Here is a 20,308-nt window from a genome sequence, read left to right on the forward strand (position 1 = left end):
ACCCTGGTGGGCAGTCTTATGCACAATATAGACAACCCTTTTCAGTTTCTAAAGAATTGGAATAGCTAGCAGTAAATACCTGAAACTATCAAACTACAACCCAGAACCCATGAATCGAAGACAACTGTATAAAAATGTCGCTTATGAGGGGTGACAATGTGATTGGGAAAGCCATGTGGACCACACTCCCCTTTGTCTAGTTTATGGATGGATGAGTAGAAAAATGGGGGAAGGAGAAAAAACAAAACAAATAAACAAAAAAAGAAAAAGGCACCCATTGTTCTTTTTTACTTTAATTGCTCTTTTTCGCTTTAATTTTTATTCTTATTATTTTTGTGTGTGTGGTAATGAAAATGTCAAAAATTAATTTTGGTGATGAATGCACAACTATACAATGGTACTGTGAACAATTGAATGTACACTTTGTTTTGTATGGCTGCATGGTATGTGAATATATCTCAATAAAATGAATAAAAAAGAAGATAGTGTAAGGTTGGAAAAAGATTTTCTATGCAAGCAGTAGCCAAAAAAGATCTGGGGTAGCTGTACTAATATTGGACAAATAGACTTTAAATGCAAAGCTGTTATAAGAGACAAAGAACCACACTATATATGAATAACAAGGGCAATTCACCAAGAAGAAATAATCATAAATATTTGTCCACCTAATCAAGGTACCACAAAGTACATTAGGCAAACACTGGTAAAACCGAAAAAAGCAATAGATGCTTCTACAGTAGTAGTGGGAGACACAATAAACCACTCTCCCAATAGATAGGCCGTCTAAACAGAGGATCAAAAATGAAACAGAGAACCTAAATAATAGGATAAATGAATTAGACTTAAGAGATAAAAATAGAACATTGCACCACAAAGCATCAGGATATATATCCTTCTCAAGTGCTCAAGGAACGTTCTCCAGTATAAACCACATTCTGGGAAACAAAAGGATCTTAATAAATTTAAAAAGATTGAAATTATACAAGGCACTTTCTATAATCATAATGGAATGAAGCTGAAAATCAATGACAGCCAGAAAACTGGAAAATTCACAAATATATGGAGGTTAAATAACATGGTCTTAAACAATCACTGGGTCAAAAAAGAGACTGCAAGGAAAATCAGTAAATATCTTGAAATGAATAAAAATGAGAATACAACATATGAAGACTTATGGAATGCAGCAAAGGCAGTGCTGAGAGGGAAATTTATAGTCCTAAGTGCCTACATTAAAAAGGAACAAAGAGCTAAAATCAAAGACAGCTGAACCACTGGAGAAACTAGTGAAAGAACAGAGAATTTATCCCAAAGCAAGCAGAAGGAAAGAAAGACAAAAGTGTAAAGAAATGAAATGGAGAACAGAAAAACAATAGAGAGAATCAATAAAACCAAAGAAGATATCCATTTTCTTTGAGAATATCAACAAAATAGACAAACCCTTAGCTAGACAGACAAAAGCAAAACTAGAGAAGATGCAAATAAAATCAGAAATGAGAAGAGAGGTCATTACCACAGACCTGGTTATAATGAAAAGATCATAAGATACTATGAACAACTGTATGCCAACAAGCTAGAAAACTTAGATGAAATGGGCAATTTCCTAGAAACACATACACTGATTCTAGAAGAAATAGAAGACCTGAACAAACCAATCACTAGTAAAGAAATTGAATGAATCATCAGAAATCTCCCAAGAAAGAGAAGTCCAGGACCAGATGGCTTCACAGGTGAATTTTATCAAGCATTCCAAGAATTAATGCCAATTCAGCTCAAACGCTTCCAAAAAAATTAAAGAGGAGGGAACAAAACTTAACTCACTCCATGAAGCCAACATCACCCTGATACCAAAGCTGGATAAAAGTACTCCAAGAAAAGAAAACCACAGACCAATGTCTCCAATGAATATAGAATGCAAAACTCCTCAACAAAATACTTGCAAATGGAATCCAACAGCACATTAAAAGAATTGTACACCACGACCAAGTGGGTTTTATTCCAGGTATGCAGGGGTGGTTCCACACAAGGAAATCAAATAATGTAATACACCACACTAACAAATCAGAGGGGGAAACCACATGATCATTTTGATGATGCAGAAAAGGCATTTGACAAAATCCATCATCCTTTATTGATAAAAACACTTTAAAAGGTAGGTATCAAAGGAAACTTCCTTAACATGATGAAGGGGACATATGAAAAATTCACAGCTAACATCATCCTCAATCGGAAAATCATCCTCAATGGTGAGAGACTGAAAGCTTTCCTCTAAGATCAGGAACAAGACAAGGATGCCCACAGTCACCACTGTTATTCAATATTGTTTGGGAAGTTCTAGCTAGAGGAATTATGCAAGAAAAAAAATAATAAAAGGCATCCAAATTGGAAAGGTAGAAGTAAAACTTTCACTATTTGCAGATGACAAGAACCTATACTTAGAAAACCCCAAAAGAACTATGACGAAGCTACTAGAGCTAATAAACAAGTTCAGCAAAGTGTCAGGTACAAGGTAAACACACAAAAATCAGTAGTTTTCTTTCTATATGCTAGTAATGAGCTATCCAAGGAGGTAATCAAGAAAAAGATACCATTTGCAATAACAACTAAAAGAATCAAATATCTAGGAATTAACGTAACCAAAGATGTAAAGGACCTATACACAGAAAACTACAAAACATTACTAAAAGAAAGTAAAGACCAAAATAAATGAAAGACATTCTGTGTTCATGGATTGGAAGACTAAATGTTATTAAGATGTCAATTCTGCCCAAATTGATCTACAGATCAATGCAATACCCATCAAAATTCCAGAAGCCTACTTTACTGAAATGGAAAAGCTAATTATCAAATTTATTTGGAGGGGAAAGGGACCCCAAATAGCCAAAAACATCAGGAAAATGAAGAATGAAGTGAGAGGACTCACACTTCCTGACTTTAAAGCATATTATAAAGCTACAGCACTCAAAACTGCATAGTACTAGCATAAAGATAGACAAAGTGATCAATGAAATACAATCCTGAGTTCAGAAACAGACCCACAGATCTATGGTCAAATAATTTCTGACAAGGCTCCCAAGTCCACTCAGCTGGGAAAGAATAGTCTCTTCAATAAATGGTGCTGGGAGAACTGGATATCCATATCCAAGAGAATGAAAGAGGACTCCTATCTCACTCCCTATATAAAAATTAACTCATAATGGATCAAAGACCTAAATATAAGAGAAAGCAACATAAAACTCATAGAAAAAAAATGTAGAGAAATATCTTCAAGATCTAGTGATAGGCAGTAGTTTCCAAGACCTTACACCCACAGCACAAACAACAAAAGAAAAAAAAATATTGAAATGAGACCTCCACAAAACTGAATACTTCTGTGCTTCAAAGGACTTTGTCAAAGGGGTGAAAAGGTAGCTGACTCAATGAGAGAAAATATTTGGAAACCATATATCTGATAAGGGTTTGATATCCAAAGAAGCCCTATAACTCAACGTTAAAAAGGCAAACAACACAATGTAAAAAATGGGCAAAAGAAATGAAAAGACATTTTTCCAAAGAGGAAATACAAATGCCTAAAAGCACATGAAAAGATGCCCATCTTCCCTAGGGAAATACAAATCAAAACCACAATGAGATATGATTTCACACCTATTAGAATGGCCACTATTAAACAAACAAAAACTACAAGTGTTAGAGAGAATGTGGAGAAATAGGAACACTTATTTACTGCTGGTGAGAATGTAAAATGGTACAACCTCTGTGGAAAACAGTTTGGCAGTTCCTCAGAAAGCTAAATATAGAGTTGCCCTAGATCCAGCAATCTCACTACTAAGTATATACACAGAAGAACTGAAAGCAGGGACATAAATAGACATTTGCACACCAGTGTTCATAGCAGCATTATTTACAATTGCCAAAATATGGAAACAACCAAGTGTTCATCATTCAATGACTGGATAAACAAAATATGGTATATTATATATAATATATTATATAGAATATTGTATATTATATATATTATATATATATGGTGGAATATTACTCAGCAGTAGAAAGAATGAAGTCCTGAAGTATGTGACAACATGGGTAAACCTTGAGAACATTATGTTTTGTGAAATAAGTCAGACACAGAAGGATAAATATTGTATGATCTCACGTGTATGAACTAATTATAATATGTGAACACATAGATGTAGAATCTAGAATATAGGTTACCAGGAGATAGAATGAGGCTAGAGAATGGGGACTCGTTGCTTAAGATACGCAGATTTCTTAATTAGGATGAATTTAAATGTGTGGAAATGGATAGAGGTGATGGTAGCACATTATTGTGAGTATAAGTAACAGTGATGAATTGCATGTGAATGTGGTTGATAGGGGAAGTTTAGAGTCATATATGTTACCCAAAGGAAAACCAGAGTTTAAAACATGGAACTGCATAACACAGTAAATCTTGTGGTGGACAATGACTGTGATTAACAGTACAAATATAAAAAATTTCTTCCATGAACTGGAACAAATGTACAAAACTATTACAAGGAGTTAATAATAGAGTGATATATTGGGAAAATGCATCTATTGCAAACTATGGACTACACTTAACAGTAATATCTTAATATTCTTTCATCAACAGTAACAAATGTACCACACCAATGCCAGAGGTCAATGATAGGGGGGAGAAAGGGGTATGGGCTGTGTTGGGCTTTCTCTTTTCTTTTTATTTTTCTCTTTTTTGGAGCAATGAATATGTTCTAAAATCAATTGTATTGATGAATGCATAACTGTGAGCCACTGATTGTACAATTTGGGTGAACTGTACAGTATGTGAATATATCTCAGTAAAATTGCATTACAAATAGACTTAAAGTAAAAAAAAAGTTATGAGGGACAAAGATAGTCATTATATACTGATAAAGGGATCAATTCAACAAAAAGATATAACAATTATAAAGATATATGCATCTAACAGCAGACCCCTAAAATAAATGAAGCAAATACTGATTTGTTAGAAGGGAGAAATTGACAGTTCTACATTAATAGTAGGATAATTTAATACTCCACTTTAAAAAATGGATAGAATATGTAGAGAGAAGTTCAAAGAGAAAATAAAAGACTTCAATGATATTCCAAACCAACTACATCTGACAGATATATATAGATCACTTCACCAAACAATAACAGAATACACATTCTTCTTAATTGCACATGGACCATTTTCCAGGATGGACTATATGTTAGGTCACAAAAAAAAGTCTCAATAAATTCAAAAATATTGAAATTATACAATGCATCTTCTCTAACCACAACAGAATGAAGCTAGAAACCAATAACAGTGGGAAAAATGAGAAAGTTGTAAATATGTGGAAATTAGGCAATGTACTATTTTAAAAAACCATGGACTAAAGGGGAAAACACAAGGTAAATTAGGAAATATATTGAGACTAATGAAAATGAAAGTACAACATGTCCATATGTATGGGATGCAGCAAAGGCAGTGCTGAGAGGGAAACTTATTGCTCTAAATGTTTACAGTTAAAAAGAAGAAGAAAAACAAGAAGAAAGATTTCAATCACAGATCTAACCTCAAAACTGGAAGAAGTAGGAAAATAAGAGCTAGCTAAAACCAAAGCAAGCAGAAGGAAGGAAATAACAAAGATTATAGTGGAGATAAATGAATTGGAGAACAAAATCAATAGAGAGAATGAACAAAACCAAAAGTTGGTTCTTTCAAAAGATCAATAAAATTGACAAACTTTAGCAGGACTGATGAAGAAAAAGAAAAAGGACACAAATAACTAAAATCAGAAAGGAAAAGGGGGACATTACTACTGACCCCACTGAAATGTGAAGAATATAAGAGGATACTATGAACAACTATACGACAATAAATTAGATTACCTAAATGAAATGGACAAATTCTTGGAAATAAACAATCCACACTGACTAAGATGAAACAGAAGATCTCAATAAACCAATAACTAATATAGAGATCAAAAAATTAATAAAAAAAAACCCACCAACTTTCCAACAAAGAAAAGCCCAGGACCAGATGGCTTCTCAGGGGAAAAACCAGCAAACCAAATTCAATGCATACTGAAAGAATTATATACCATTGTCAAGTGGAATTTATCCCTGGTATGCAAGATTGGTTCAACATAAGAAAATCAAATAATGTAATAAACCACAAGAGCAGAATGAAGGAAAAAAAACACATGATAATTTCATTTGATGCAGAAAAGGCATTTGACAAAAGCCAACACGCTTTCTTGATAAGAAACACTTAGAACACTAGGAATAGAAGGAAACTTCCTCAACGTGATAAAGGACCTATATGAAAAGCCCACAGCTAACATCCTATTTAATGGTGAAAGACTGAAAGCTTTGTCTGTAAGATCAGGAACAAGACAAGGATGCCTGCTGTCACCACTGTTATGCAACATTGTACTGGAAGTCTTGCCAGAGCAATTAGGCAAGAAAAAGAAATGAAAAGTATTCAAATTTGAAAGGAAGAAGTAAAACTTTCCCTATTTTCAGATGGTATGATCCTAAACACAGAAAATCCTGAAAATTCCACAACAAAGTTCCTAAATCTAATAAATGACTTCAGCAATATGGCCAGGTACAAGATCAACACCCCCAAATCAGTAGTGTCTCTATACACAAGCAATGAACAATCAGAAGAAGAAATCAAGAAAAGAGTTCCATTCACAATAGGAACTAAAAGAAGCAAATATCTAGGAATAAATCTAATCAAGGATATAAAGCACTTGAACACAGAAAATATAAAACATTGCTAGAAGAAATTAAAGAAGACCTCAATAAATGGAAGGATACTCCAAGTTCATGGATTGGAAGACTATCATTAAGATGTCAATCCTACCCAAAGCAATTTACAGATTCAATGCAATGCCAATCAAAATTCCAACAACCTTCTTTGCAGAAACGGAAAAGCCAATCATCAAATTTATATAGTATGGTAAGGGGCCCTGAATTGCTAAAGAAATCTTGAACAAGAAGAATGAAGTTGGAGAACTCACACTTCCTGATCTTAAAACTTATTACAAAGCCACAGTAATCACTCATTCTTTCCTGGTGGCAAAGTAAAATGGTGTAGCTGCTATGGAAGACAGTTTGTGGTTACTCACAAAGTTCGGTATAGAATTACCATATGAACTGGCAATCCCACTTCTAGGTATATACCCCAGAGAATTGAAAGCAGAGATTCGAAAAGATTATTTTCACACTGATGTTCATAGCAGCATTATTCACTGCTGCCAATGTATGAAAGCAACCTAAGTGTCAATCAACCAATGTATGGATAAACAAAATGTGGTATATACATACAATGGAATATTATTCAGCCATTAAAGGAAACGAAGTTCTTATATACACAACAACATGGATAAACCTTGAAGACATCATGCTGAGTGAAATAAGCCAGACTCAAAAGAACAATATTGTATGATCTCCCTGATCATGTAGTCATCATCTAGACTATAGGTTACCAGAGGAAGGAATGGGGTTAAGGAATAGGAAGTTAAGGCTTAAGATGTATAGAGTTCCTATTTAGAATGATGGGAACATTTTGCTAATGGACGGTGGGTGATGGTAGCACAACATAGTGAATGTAATTAACAGCACTGAAATATCTATCTGAATGTAGTTAAAAGGGGAAATGTTTGATTGTATATATGGTACTATAGTAAAATTTTAAAAAAATCAGTGGCACTGCACTACACAAGCAGTGAACCATAAGTTAAACAATGGACTAGAGTTAACAGTACAATGATAAAGATGTGCTTTCATTAATTGTAACCAACATACCACATCAACACAAGGTGTTACTAATAGGGTGGTATATGAGAATCCTCTATGTGTGTTCTATAAACCCACAATTCTTTAATGAAAAAATAATAACAAAGAAAGAAAACACACTGATGCAAACTTAGAAGGAAGATTTCAGGCTACTGAAACCAGTACTTTTCTAAAATAAGTCATGTTATTAAACAAGCAACTGCTCTGTTTTATTATTTTTCCAAATAAAAATAACATGTTGAACTTAACAGTTCCCCTTCAAAAAAAGTAGTATTTATTATTCTATGGGGCCAACTCATAAAGGTTTCTTTTAATGCAATTTTACTGAGATATATTCACATAATATACAAACATCCAAAGTGTACAATCAGTTGTTCATGGCATCATCATATAGTTGTGCATTCATCACCACAATCTTTGAACATTTTCATTACTCCAAAAAATTAAAAAAGAACATCCAAAACATCCCATTCCCCTCCCCTCCATTGTTCATTTACTTTTTTAATACAGTTTAATTGAGATATATTCACACACCCTACAGTCATCCACAGTGTACAATCATTCACAGCACCATCATACAGTTGTGTGTTCATCAACAGAATCAATTTCTGAACCTTTTCCTTACTACAAAATAAAAATAAAAGCAAACAAGAACACCCAAAACTTTCCATCCCCTCTATCCCACCCCATTCTTCATCTAATTTTTGTCCCTATTTTTCCACTCATCTGTCCATACACTGGATAAAGGGAGTGCAAGCCACAAGGTTTTCACAACCACAGTCACACCGTGCAAGCTACATAGTTACACAATTGTCTTCAAGAATCAAGGTCACTAGGTTGCAGTTTGAAAGCTTCAAGTATTTCTCTCTAGCCATTTCAACACACTAAAAACAAAAAAGTGATATCTATATAGTGCATAAGAATACCCTCCAGAGTGACCTCTCAACTCCATTGAAATCTTTCAGCCACTGAAACCTTATTTTGTTGCATCTCTCTTCCCCCTTTTGGTCAAGAAGATTTTCTCATTCCCACAGTGCTGGGTCCAGGCTCATCCCCAGGAGTCATTTCCCATGTTGCCAGGGGGATTCACACCCCTGGGAGTCATGTCCTACATAGCGGGAAGGGTAGTGAGTTCACCTACCCAGTGGTATTACAGAGGGGGCCACATCTGAGCAACAAAGAGGCTCTCTGGGGGAGATCCTTAGGCACAATTATAAGGAGGCTTAGTCTCTTGTTTGCAGCAACAAGCCTCACAAGGGAAAGTCCCCAGATTGAGGGCTCAGCCCCCAAACTGTCAGTCCTCAATGTTTGCGAGAAATCAACAATAACCCAGGTGGGGAAGTCCAACATTTCTGCATTGCTCCCCAGTTCCTCAGGGGGCCCTGCAGACACACTTTTATTCTCTGCCCCATATCATTCTGGGATGTATCAGGATTTCACCCCAGCCTGTACAAAGTCACCAAATCCCGCTTCCCATTCAAAGCTCCATGCACCTATGGTGTTCAAACTGATCATACAAGTTAAATTATCTACTATGCTACAGAAAATCCAGATCCCACACCAAATAAACACCTCTTCCCTAGGTCTAGCACAAAAGTTGTAGTTTTAAAACCCAGTCAGTATTATCCATTACCCTTGGGCCTGATTTGCTTTAGTCCTAACCAGATCTGCTTCATTCATATCTCTAATTGAAGTCTGAACTCTTTTTCAACTCTTTCAACAGTTGCCTTATGGGGTAATACTGACATTCATAGCTGCCAAGCTCTAGCTCCAAATCTCAGGCGTCACACAGATACCCAAAGTTCCAGAGACCGACCAGGTTATACACAAGGAGCTCAGCATCTCAGAATTTAGAGATAACCATTACAACTCAGAAATAGATGTGACTGCTGTAAGAGCTTACAATCTAGGGACCATTACAATAAGTGCTCCCCTGATAAGCTGTGCTCTAAGATGCAATTCTCAGAATTTACACATCATAGTTGGTCCGTATTAGACAGGCATTATAATGTTTGTCCTCTCGTTTACGGCATACTTCACACAAAATGCTGTACTCAAGATCCATTCACCTAGTAGCATGTCTCACAGCTTCATTCCTTCCTGTAGCCGCTCAATATTCTATTGCATGCATACACCACAGTTCACCATTCTGTTTATCAGTCGATGTACCCTTAGGTCACCTCCATTCATTGCAAATTGTGAATACTGCCACCAAAACACCGGTGTGCAAATGTCCACTCATATCCCTGCTCTCAAATCTTCCAAGTACATACCCCATAATGAGGTTGCAGGACCTTCTGGCACTCACATACCTAGCTTCCTGTGGAACCACCATACTGTCCTCCAGATAGACTACGCCATTCTACTTCCCCACCAACAGCAAATACATATATCTCTCTCTCCAAGTTCTCTCCGGCACTTGTTCATAAAGGTTTAAAATTGTTTCATAAAATATCAAATCTCTTAAGTACCAAATTCTTGAATTATCTAACAGTTCTTATTTTCTAATTATTAACATATTTATAATAAAGTCATAGGACTTCCCTTAATATTTAACCCTTTATGCTAAAGCGAATTATTCCAGGAAAGCTAAGTCCCCACCCTGATTGGGTAACCTTTGAACTCTAAAATAACCAAGTCTGATTAACCTTTGAACTCGCCAACATATTTTTATTCACATCTATATGACATAAATAACCACGTGGCTGGTAGCAGCCTTGCAATTACATGAGAGCTAAACTCCCTATGGAAACTATCACTTGATGACTATAACAACTACATACACAAGATGAGATCTCTGCTAAATTTTCAGAAGACTTACTAGGTAGGAAATGGAGGGTTGCAGCTGGGGAAAAACCTCCAGATTTAAGATGCTGAGAAAACTTGCTCTTTTTGTGCAATGCCTCTCTTGGTTAGCATAACAAAATGACCTCAGTGGTATACACGAAATGCAATGAATTAAATAATTTGCTCCTTATATAAGAGTTGAATCAATCTTCCAAATTTCCTGTAGCAATTAACAAATTAAAGTTAAAAGAATGAGGTGTGGGAGTGGAAGAATGAAATAAAATAATTTGGACATAAAATTTAATTTCTATTATGGATCTGTTCATATTCTTTAATATAGTACATAACTTCTGATGAAATAATTTTATCTGTGCTGACTAAAAATTACAGCTGGAAAATTATGGCAAAAATCACAATAATCTCTTGATATTTTTCTAAAGAGAACTGAAGTAAATTGCTGAGTGAAAAATTAAAAATACTTCTGTTCATGACAGGATTTTCATTATCTGAAAAGAGTTTCAAAATTTTCAGGTATATTTTCTCTAATCATTATGGACTGAAGGTTATCTAGTGTGAAGACTAAACTTTATTTAAATCCAAAGTGATTCAAATTCATAGTGACTAAGTTTTACAGTTACTAATTGAGACTTTGAATCTTCCCAACTGAATGCCTCTCATCTAGTTTCTAAAATGATTTTATACATGCTCTAAATCCATACATAGAACTGCTTCATTCATCATGATGTGAAAATATGTGAAGTGAAACCTAGAGTCTATTAACATTTTTGGATGTTTTACTCATAAGTTGTGGCAAAATTCTGTTTCATCCTTGCATTCTAAAAATGTTATATAAAATTAATTTTTACCTGAATATTGAAAATTACCATTCACACTGCCCTAGCTCACTCAGTAATGATTAGATTCTTGGAATCATTCACTTCAAGATATGAATGGCTAAACCCCTGGATGTTGATGTGAGAGAAAGAGAAAAGGCACATAATATTAAAAAAAAAAAAAAAGATAACCTTATACCACATGGATTATATTGTTTTGCTGATTTTTTTCTATAATAAATTTGCATATGAAAAAGACAGAGATATATTCCTTCTGTAGAGAAGATTATGAAGCTCAGTTTATTATGTAGTCCGGTCAATTTATAGAGGATTTGTCTCGGTTCTATTAAGTGTCAACACATTTCTCAAAGCAGGGGGCCTGTGACATGAAGGACACTTACAACTTCCGAGCATCTCAATTCCATTCGTTCCTTATTTCCAATCATCTTCACCTCCATTCTACTTCAATTTCCATTCCAAGGTCACATTCTAGACCTTGTTATACCCTAGAACTCCCCAAATCCCAAAATATTAAATCAAAACATCACATTCTCTATATCCACAATGTCTTATTCTTTTACTTTGCTCAATCATGTACTCCTGCTGCTCTTCATCTGCATAGACACTGTAGTTTCTTTCTTCCTTAAACAGTTTGGATTCTATGGGCCCTCACATTAAGCAGTCTCTCACCCCAATCCTGATATTCCCTTTTACACAGTTTTAACACGGCACCTGCTTGGCAAAATATCAACTATGGATCAGTCGATTTCTCTGGGACTACACCAGGTTGCTGCAGAAAAATAAGCAATTATGAAAATTGGTGCTGCTGTAACTGCATGGTCTGCAACTTCAAATGCAGTCTCATTGTCGTATGAGAATACTTCATTGTTTCTCTAGATATGTTTCTCTTCCATTCTTCAGAGTACCTATTTCAAACTTCCTGCATTCATCTGAAATCTCTAATGTCACTATACCTTCCCTCCCCTCAGCAAAAGCCTTACTCCTGCTTCCCAGTAGATGTTAGAAGCTACAAGAGAGGAGAGAGTAGCATGAAGGCAGCGTGCCTTTCCAGGAGTAAAATTAGGACGTAGCCAACCATGACCCGACCAAGCCCTCTCTAGAGAGTGGAGGACCACATGCACCATCCTGCTGCTATCCTCTGCCAGGGTGAAGACTGCACCCATCTGATGTCTGTGGTTTTTCATAACCCATGAACTTGTCACTCAGCTAAACTTCTGTCTAAAAGGGAGAAGAAAATAAAGATATTTTCAAATAAAGACAGATATTTATCACTAACAGAACTCTCCCAGTGTATATGATGGATGTGTACATTTCAATGAGACAGAAATTGAACTAAAATTTTTTGAAAACTAAGTGGCTAGAAGCAGTGGCAAGCAAAATAATTGCCAAACAAGTGGGCAAAACTAGGCAAAAATTGACTACATTAAATAAGAATAATAACAGCTAAATTTGAGGATGTAAAAACATGGTGAAACTAAAATCTAGTCAAAATTAACAAAGCATGGGGTCAATCAGGGCTAAAATAGTTTAAGGTCCCCTCTACTCAGAGACAAGAGGAGAGATGTTGATTAAAGTTTAGTATTTGCTAATTATGCACAGTAACATTTTAAGGGTAATCACTAAAACAATAGAAATGCATTCTGTAACTTCCAAACCAAAAGAGTGTGGAAAGGGGGAAATGAAAACTCAATCACTCAAATAAAAAGAAGGGAAGCAGAAAAAAATAAAGAAAAAACATGGCAAATAGAAAGGGCAAAATATGATGGTATAAGTATATCTGAATATATCAATAATATAAGAAATGTAAATGTACTAAACTCATTCATAAAATTGGAATTATTAAAATATATTAAAAATAATATTGCAACATCGCTGATGGGAATATAAGATGGTACAACCACAATTTAGCCTTTTCTTCTGAAGGTAAATATATACTTATCATATGATCTAGCAAGTCTAAGTATTTACTTAAGAGAAATGAACTCATGTATTCATAAAAATACTTGTACATCCATGTTCATATTAGCTTCATTCACTGTAGTCAAAAACTGGAAACAACCAAATGTCCATCAACTGAGGAATAGATAAACAAATTGGGATATATTCATTCAAAACTCATTGAACTGTATGCTTAAATTGCTGCATTTTTAATATATGTAAATTTACCACAATAAAGTTTCTTTTTTTTTAATCCAGCTATATGTCAATGCAAGATAACACATCTGAAAAAACTTAGATCACAGAAAGGTGGAAAATAAAGTAATGGAAGAATATCATTTACCAGTCAAGCAAAAAGAAACCTGGCTCATCTGCCTTCATATTGGTCAAAATAGACTAAGATAACAAACACTGTTGAGTTAAACAAAGCCACTGCTACAAGGCAAAGGCTCTGTGATTTTGCCCCAGTGATCTTGCACTTCTCCACGTGGGCCACATAGGCAACTCTCCATCCTCTTTCCACCCTTTTTTTTGGCTTCATCCTAAGTCTGGTTGCCTGCATAGTGAGAAGATGGCTTTCCAAAGTAAATATGTTAACTTGCTTTATCAATCAAGTCCATTAAGGGACAGATGAGTCGAGTTCATGGAACCATTCCAGAAGAGAAAGACTTTCCCCAGAAGCTGCCAGCCAACTTCATCTGATATCTCATTGGCCTGAATTTAGTCATAGGCCCATTCTTATATCAATTGCTGTGGCAAGGAGCATAGAATTATCTGGTTAGATTAGACTAATGTGAGCCCATCCTTGGAGCCAGGAATGTGGTCAGATTCCTCAAGCAAATGACTATATGCCAGAAGAGATGCACGAATGAAAATTTAAGCCTTGCTAGGAAGGTAAGGAATGGATATTCTGTAGTCTAACAAAAATGTCATCTCTAGGCACCAACTCAAAGCAGATTTACCAATATGAGCATAATACCTACAGTACTCAAGCTCTACTTGTTTCCAACATTATGACTCTCCAGGTAACAAACACAGGAACTCCCTATATGCAATTAGGAAATCGGCAGTTTACAAAGCACTGGAGATCTCACCTGTACAGTGTAAGTTCTGGAAGAACCTCAAAAGGCATCCAGTGCGGCAGGCTTAAATCTCATTTTCTCTCTCATTTTGTAGCAAAGATTTCTATTGACTTTTGTACTTAGATATTGTTGTGTCAGGACAGTTTGACTAGAGGTGAATGAATTCATCATACTTACTGTTTTATCAAGTTTTACCATTATGTAAACATAAAACACAGATTTCATAAGGATAACAAAGAGAAGAACAAAAACAATCATCACCATTTATAGTCATCAACAATTTTATTTGAAAACTATCCTTAAATTTCAACATGAAATATCTTTAAAAGCTTTGGGCCGTTTGAAAAAAGTCAGTTTCATATAAATATACCAAAATTAAAAAGCATCTTCTTCCATTAATGTGCACATTTGTAGATACTTTAAAAGGAATATTTATCTTAAAAACATGAGCTATGTGTGTGAAAAGAAAATTTTAAATATGGTAATCATCCAATTTATAAATATGTGAATCTGAAAACCACACATCAAGAGAAAATGTAAACTTTAATAAAGACACATTAGTATCATAAAAAAATTTTTGTAGCATATTTTGGTTTTGCTCATATTTTGTCTTAGCCTGCATCCACACCAGCTTGTTTAATCATGTTCACTAATTCATTGTTTACTAACTTCCTGATTGAGCAATCTGGCCGATGAGTCATTGTCCAGTCATCACTTCTGATGATTTCAATAGAGAAATCAAAAAATCATTGCATGTCCTGAATTTTTCACCAGGTCTAACTACTGTTAATAATTGATCAGTGATAATTTGATTACAAGAAACAAATTATAAACTAGTATAGTTTAGTATGCTGACTGCTTGTTGAATTTTCTAGCCAAAAATTGTGTAGGTAGAGTGTAATTTTATGGTTAGGGTAGCAGATATTAAAATGAATTAATTTCCAACTATACTTAGTCATTTAATATGTGCTTCATGGTTATGTCTCCATAAGAGACTTGACGGAATTTTTTTTCTGGTTTGTCCATCCTACCTATATTGATTTATATTATCTGAAAGACTGAATTATTGATTTGTATCTAATCATCCCATAAAAGAAAACAATCAGACTGGATTAATTCAAATATCAGAATCCAGTTCTAGTCAACTACCCCATGTATATGTCACTATTTTAAAGAGCATAGGACATGCCTTATTCTTTAGATTTTGTAGGGAAAAAAGTGTTTGGTAAAGTATCTTAGTTTGCTAGATGTGCTGTAACAAAGTGCTACTAACTGGGTGTCTTAAAACAGCAATTTATTTATAATGTATAGATATAAATATAAATATAAATATTTCTACAAATATATTTATAATTTATAACCTCAGTTATGGAGCATAGAAATCTGAAATCAAGGTGTCAACAAGATCATGCTTCCTCTGAAGTCTGTAGTGTTCTGGCAGTGGCTTGCCAGCAATCCGTGGCACTCTTTGGCTTGTGGCATAACTCAGTCTCTGCCTCTATCACATGGCCATCTTCTTTGTCTATCTTCTGTGTGCAAATGTCGTCTCTTTAAAAGTCTTATTGATCTAAGTCATATTGGATTAGGACCCACTTTAACCTAGTTTGGTATCATCTTAATTAATAATATCTTCAAAGATCCTATTTTCAAATAGGGTCACAGTCATGGGACCAGGGATTAGGACTTGAACATATCTTTTTAGGGGATGCAATTCTATCCATAACATAGAGCACCTTTCGTTTTCAGGGATTATAATTGTGCCCCTATATGGTAAATTAAGTAGGTAAATTAAGTAATCATCTGATGACATTATGGAAGTATAAATCCCATCAATATATGTAGTCCTCAAAGCCTAAATTTCTTTCAAAGCAAACTGGCTTAGCTCACTCATTCATATCATATGCAAGCATGCCCATGGGAAGTATGTAGATTTAAGTGTGATAAAGTAACAAGAAAACAGTGACTGCTTATATAAAAACTGATGTGAATATATTTTCAAAGAGAGTGCTAGGGAAGTCACAGGCACACTCAGTGGTCATTGCCCAGCCCTCACCTACACCCCTCCTTTTCCCCTTTTGATTATTTGCCTTCAGGTTTTTGGTATATTTCCATTTGTGCTTGTTTGCTTGTAGGTGTTCAGCATGTTTCTATTTTGTAAGAAATGCCAAGTGGCCAGAGGAGACATTAAATCTTAACCAGCCCCAGCTGCTTGCCAGGGCACAACTGTTGTTCATTGGCAGACCCTCCCCCCTCCCCCCAGTATAAAAAATTCCAGCACTCAGGCAGTGCAGGTACCCCTCATCTCTGATGTAAAGCAAGGTATTCAGAGCTGTCTAGCAATTGGACTCCCCAGGGGATGAGCCACAATTGGCCCTCATCTCCAATGTGAAGTGGGGTGTGCTGAGCTGCCATCCACTGACCCTGACCCAAACAGTTGGCCTCCCCGAGGGACCAGCCATAGTGGGATATTTTCCCCTGTTCTTTTGGATCCTTTGTGCTGTGTAACTAATAAAACATTCATTTGCTGGGAGTCTCTGTTGTGCCTGAGTCCACGTTGCCACAACTCACCATACAGCAACTCACTCCACAGAGAGTAGTTAGAATTATTTTTGAATGACAAAAAAGTAATAGTTGCATTGAGTGGGGAACAAGAGCCACATTGGGACAATGCACATTCTCCCTTTCTAATATTTTTAAAACTTTGAACCACAGTTATTTTCCCCCTGCAATTTTACTGAGATGTATTCACATACCATACAATCATCCACAGTGTACAATCAATTGTTCACAGTACCATCCTATAGCTGTGCATTCATCACCAAAATCAGCCCTTGAACACATTCATTACTCCAAAAAAAACCCTAAAAATAAGAATAAAAATAAAAATAAAAGTAAAAAAGAACACCCAAAGCATCCCATCTCCCCATCCCCTCCCATTATTCATTTACTTTTTGTCCCCATTTTTCTACTCATCTGTCCATACAGTGGATAAAGGGAGTGTGAACCACGTTTTCACAATCGCACCGTCACCCCATGTAAGCAGCATAGTTATATAATTGTCTTCAAGAATCAAGGATACTGGGTTGCAGTTTGACAATTTCAGCTATTAACTTCTAGATAATCTAATACACTAAAACCTAAAAAGGGATACCTATATAGTGTATAAGAATGCCCTCCAGAGTGACCTTTTGAATCCATTTGAAATCTCTCAGCCACTGAAACATTATTTTGTTTCATTTCCCTTCCCCATTTGGTCAAGAATATTTTCTCAATCCCATGATGCCAGGTGCAAGCTCTTCCCTGAGAGTCATATCTTGCATTGCTAGGCAGATTTACACCCCTGGGAGTCATGTCCCATGCAGGGGGAAGAGCAGTGAGTTTACCTGCTGATGTGGCTTAGAAAGAGAGGCCACATCTGAGCAACAAAAGAGGCTCTCTTGGAACCACAGTTATTTTTTAATGGTCTTCATATGGAGGTGGTTTTCAAACTCTGCTAGAAAGTCATATCATCTAAAATGATACAGCTCATGGGCAAATACCCTGTAATACTCCTCTCTAACCTTTGGCCTGACAGAAGTTTTCACTGTGGATGGAATTTTCTATTTGCATGCTGTGGCAGTCCAAAAAGAGTGAGCCCATTACTTATAGCTGTCGAATTTTCCATTGTGTTTGGGGGGTGAACACATTAAGCACAGTTACATCTAGCCAAGCTAATGAATTTCATAAAGAAACAGAAAAACATTTTTCTGGTACAATTTCAATAATGATGCAGCCTCATCTGATGATTTACCTTGTATATTGTGCCTGGTAAGTCAATTTTGCTTTCTGAAGGTGAATTCAAATAGGACCTCTAATTCAAACATGCCTGAATTACAATTGTGCCTAAATAGTCACCAATTTACCACTGGTGTTTGAATCAAACACATTTGAGTGTCTATTTTTATGTTAACACCATCACAACAATTCTGTTACTCCCCTTTCTCTTTTCTCTATGTTAGGTAAAACTGCTCCAACTAAGGCCACTAGCAGTGACTACCAAAAGTCCACCACAAAGCAAAAAGGTGAAAGAAGGAAAAGTTGTTCCCAATAAATTCTTCCAGATCGCATGCAAGAGGAATGGCTTGTCAAACTGCCTCACCTAAATAAATGCAGCACCAGATAAAAAACAGTCCCTAAACTACTAGCGTATATGGACCTTGGGCATACAGATGTTTATCCATAAAGTTACCCTCCTCCAAAAGTATATTAGAGGGTGCCGACAAACCCCCATTTATGTAACTAATATTTTTTAAATCCTAAGAAATTACTGATAATCGTCTCAGAGAAAGAATGAATAAGATTCGATATCAGGTTTGACAGGAACAAAATCTGACTTAAAGAAGAAGAGTTATAATTAGAACCTGAGGGTGTTTCTTTTGGTGAAAGAAGTTGACCCCAATCATCATCAATGCTATGTAAGTCTCAGTTGAGCCTAGGTGGGCTACAGATAATTCTGCTGTGTCTTATACTGTTGATCTGCCCATCTGTATGTAATTACAGAAACTAGAGTTTAGACAGACATCAGGTTTTGATGCCAGATTCCAACCTGTGACTGTATATAGATGCTTTCTAAATCCATCTAGAAGTTTTTTATTAGACTCTATTGTAAATTTGTGTCTTGATTTTTGTATCCTGTATTTATATTTGTCCAATATGTACTTTTCCAAAGTTATATAAGACCCACAGTTTTGCACAAATACTGTCATCTCTTCCTATTCTTCAGTCCCTAAATTGTGACATTCTTCAACAGGCTTGGAAACACAAACACACAGTCTTCTGTCTTTACTAGCATATTCAACTTGAACCATGGGCAAATTTTGGTCTATTGAGTTTTCTGCACCTTATTTATGTAGCCGTGCCACATTGCAGGGACATAACAAAATAATCCCACAGCTTGAGCAACACTGAGTTTGCCTAAACCAGAAAACCAGAAAGACCACATCAATTTCATTGTGGACATACAGACAAAGCTGCAATTTCCCAATTATTCTTGAAATTGATTTTTTTAACTACAATGTATATTCTCCTTCTTTCTCTGTCCCTTCAGGAGAGGCAAAGACAGAATATAAATACAGGAAAATCAATTTAACTCAAGATTCCATTCCTTTATACCTTTTGTAATTAAGACAAGAGCCAGGTATGATATTTAAACTTTGCAAAATTACTCTTTTTAGCATTAATTTAAAAGAAGGAACTGTTTTCAGTTAATATCTAACATTTTACTCTGCCTTTTATATATAAATATTTGATATAATAATTATAAATTTATAGTTATACAATAAAACAAATCTCCTGAAGACCTTAATTAGATTCAACATTGTGTGATTTGTTTTAGGTACTGATAATTGAAGTTATTTAAATGACATTTCAAAGAGAACTTCTATGATCTCAATTTTTCAGCAACTGAGTCTGGCTTTCCAGTTTGTCTGAACTAATATTATTTTTTCTTTGGGAAACCTGGTGGGTGATCAGAACACATGAAAATAGTGCCTTCACCAGCTACAAGCTCTGTGACATATTTCTTAGCCAAATGACTTAACACATCTTTGCTTAAAAGTCCTCATCTGTAGAGAGGCTTGGGCAAGATGGCAGCATAGAGAGGAGTGGAAGCTAAGTAGTCCCCCTGGAACAACTACAAAAAACCAGAAACAACTAGTAAGTAATCTAGAATAACTGCGGGGGGACAAACAAGACCGTCCACTCATCATACACCAACCTGAATTGGGAGGAATTCCCAAGGTCACAGCATAAAATCTGTAAGTAAAACCTGCGGATCCAAGTCGCGAGACCCCCTTCCCC

Source organism: Choloepus didactylus, chromosome X (assembly GCF_015220235.1).
Source record: "Choloepus didactylus isolate mChoDid1 chromosome X, mChoDid1.pri, whole genome shotgun sequence".
NCBI classification, from domain to species: domain Eukaryota; kingdom Metazoa; phylum Chordata; class Mammalia; order Pilosa; family Megalonychidae; genus Choloepus; species Choloepus didactylus.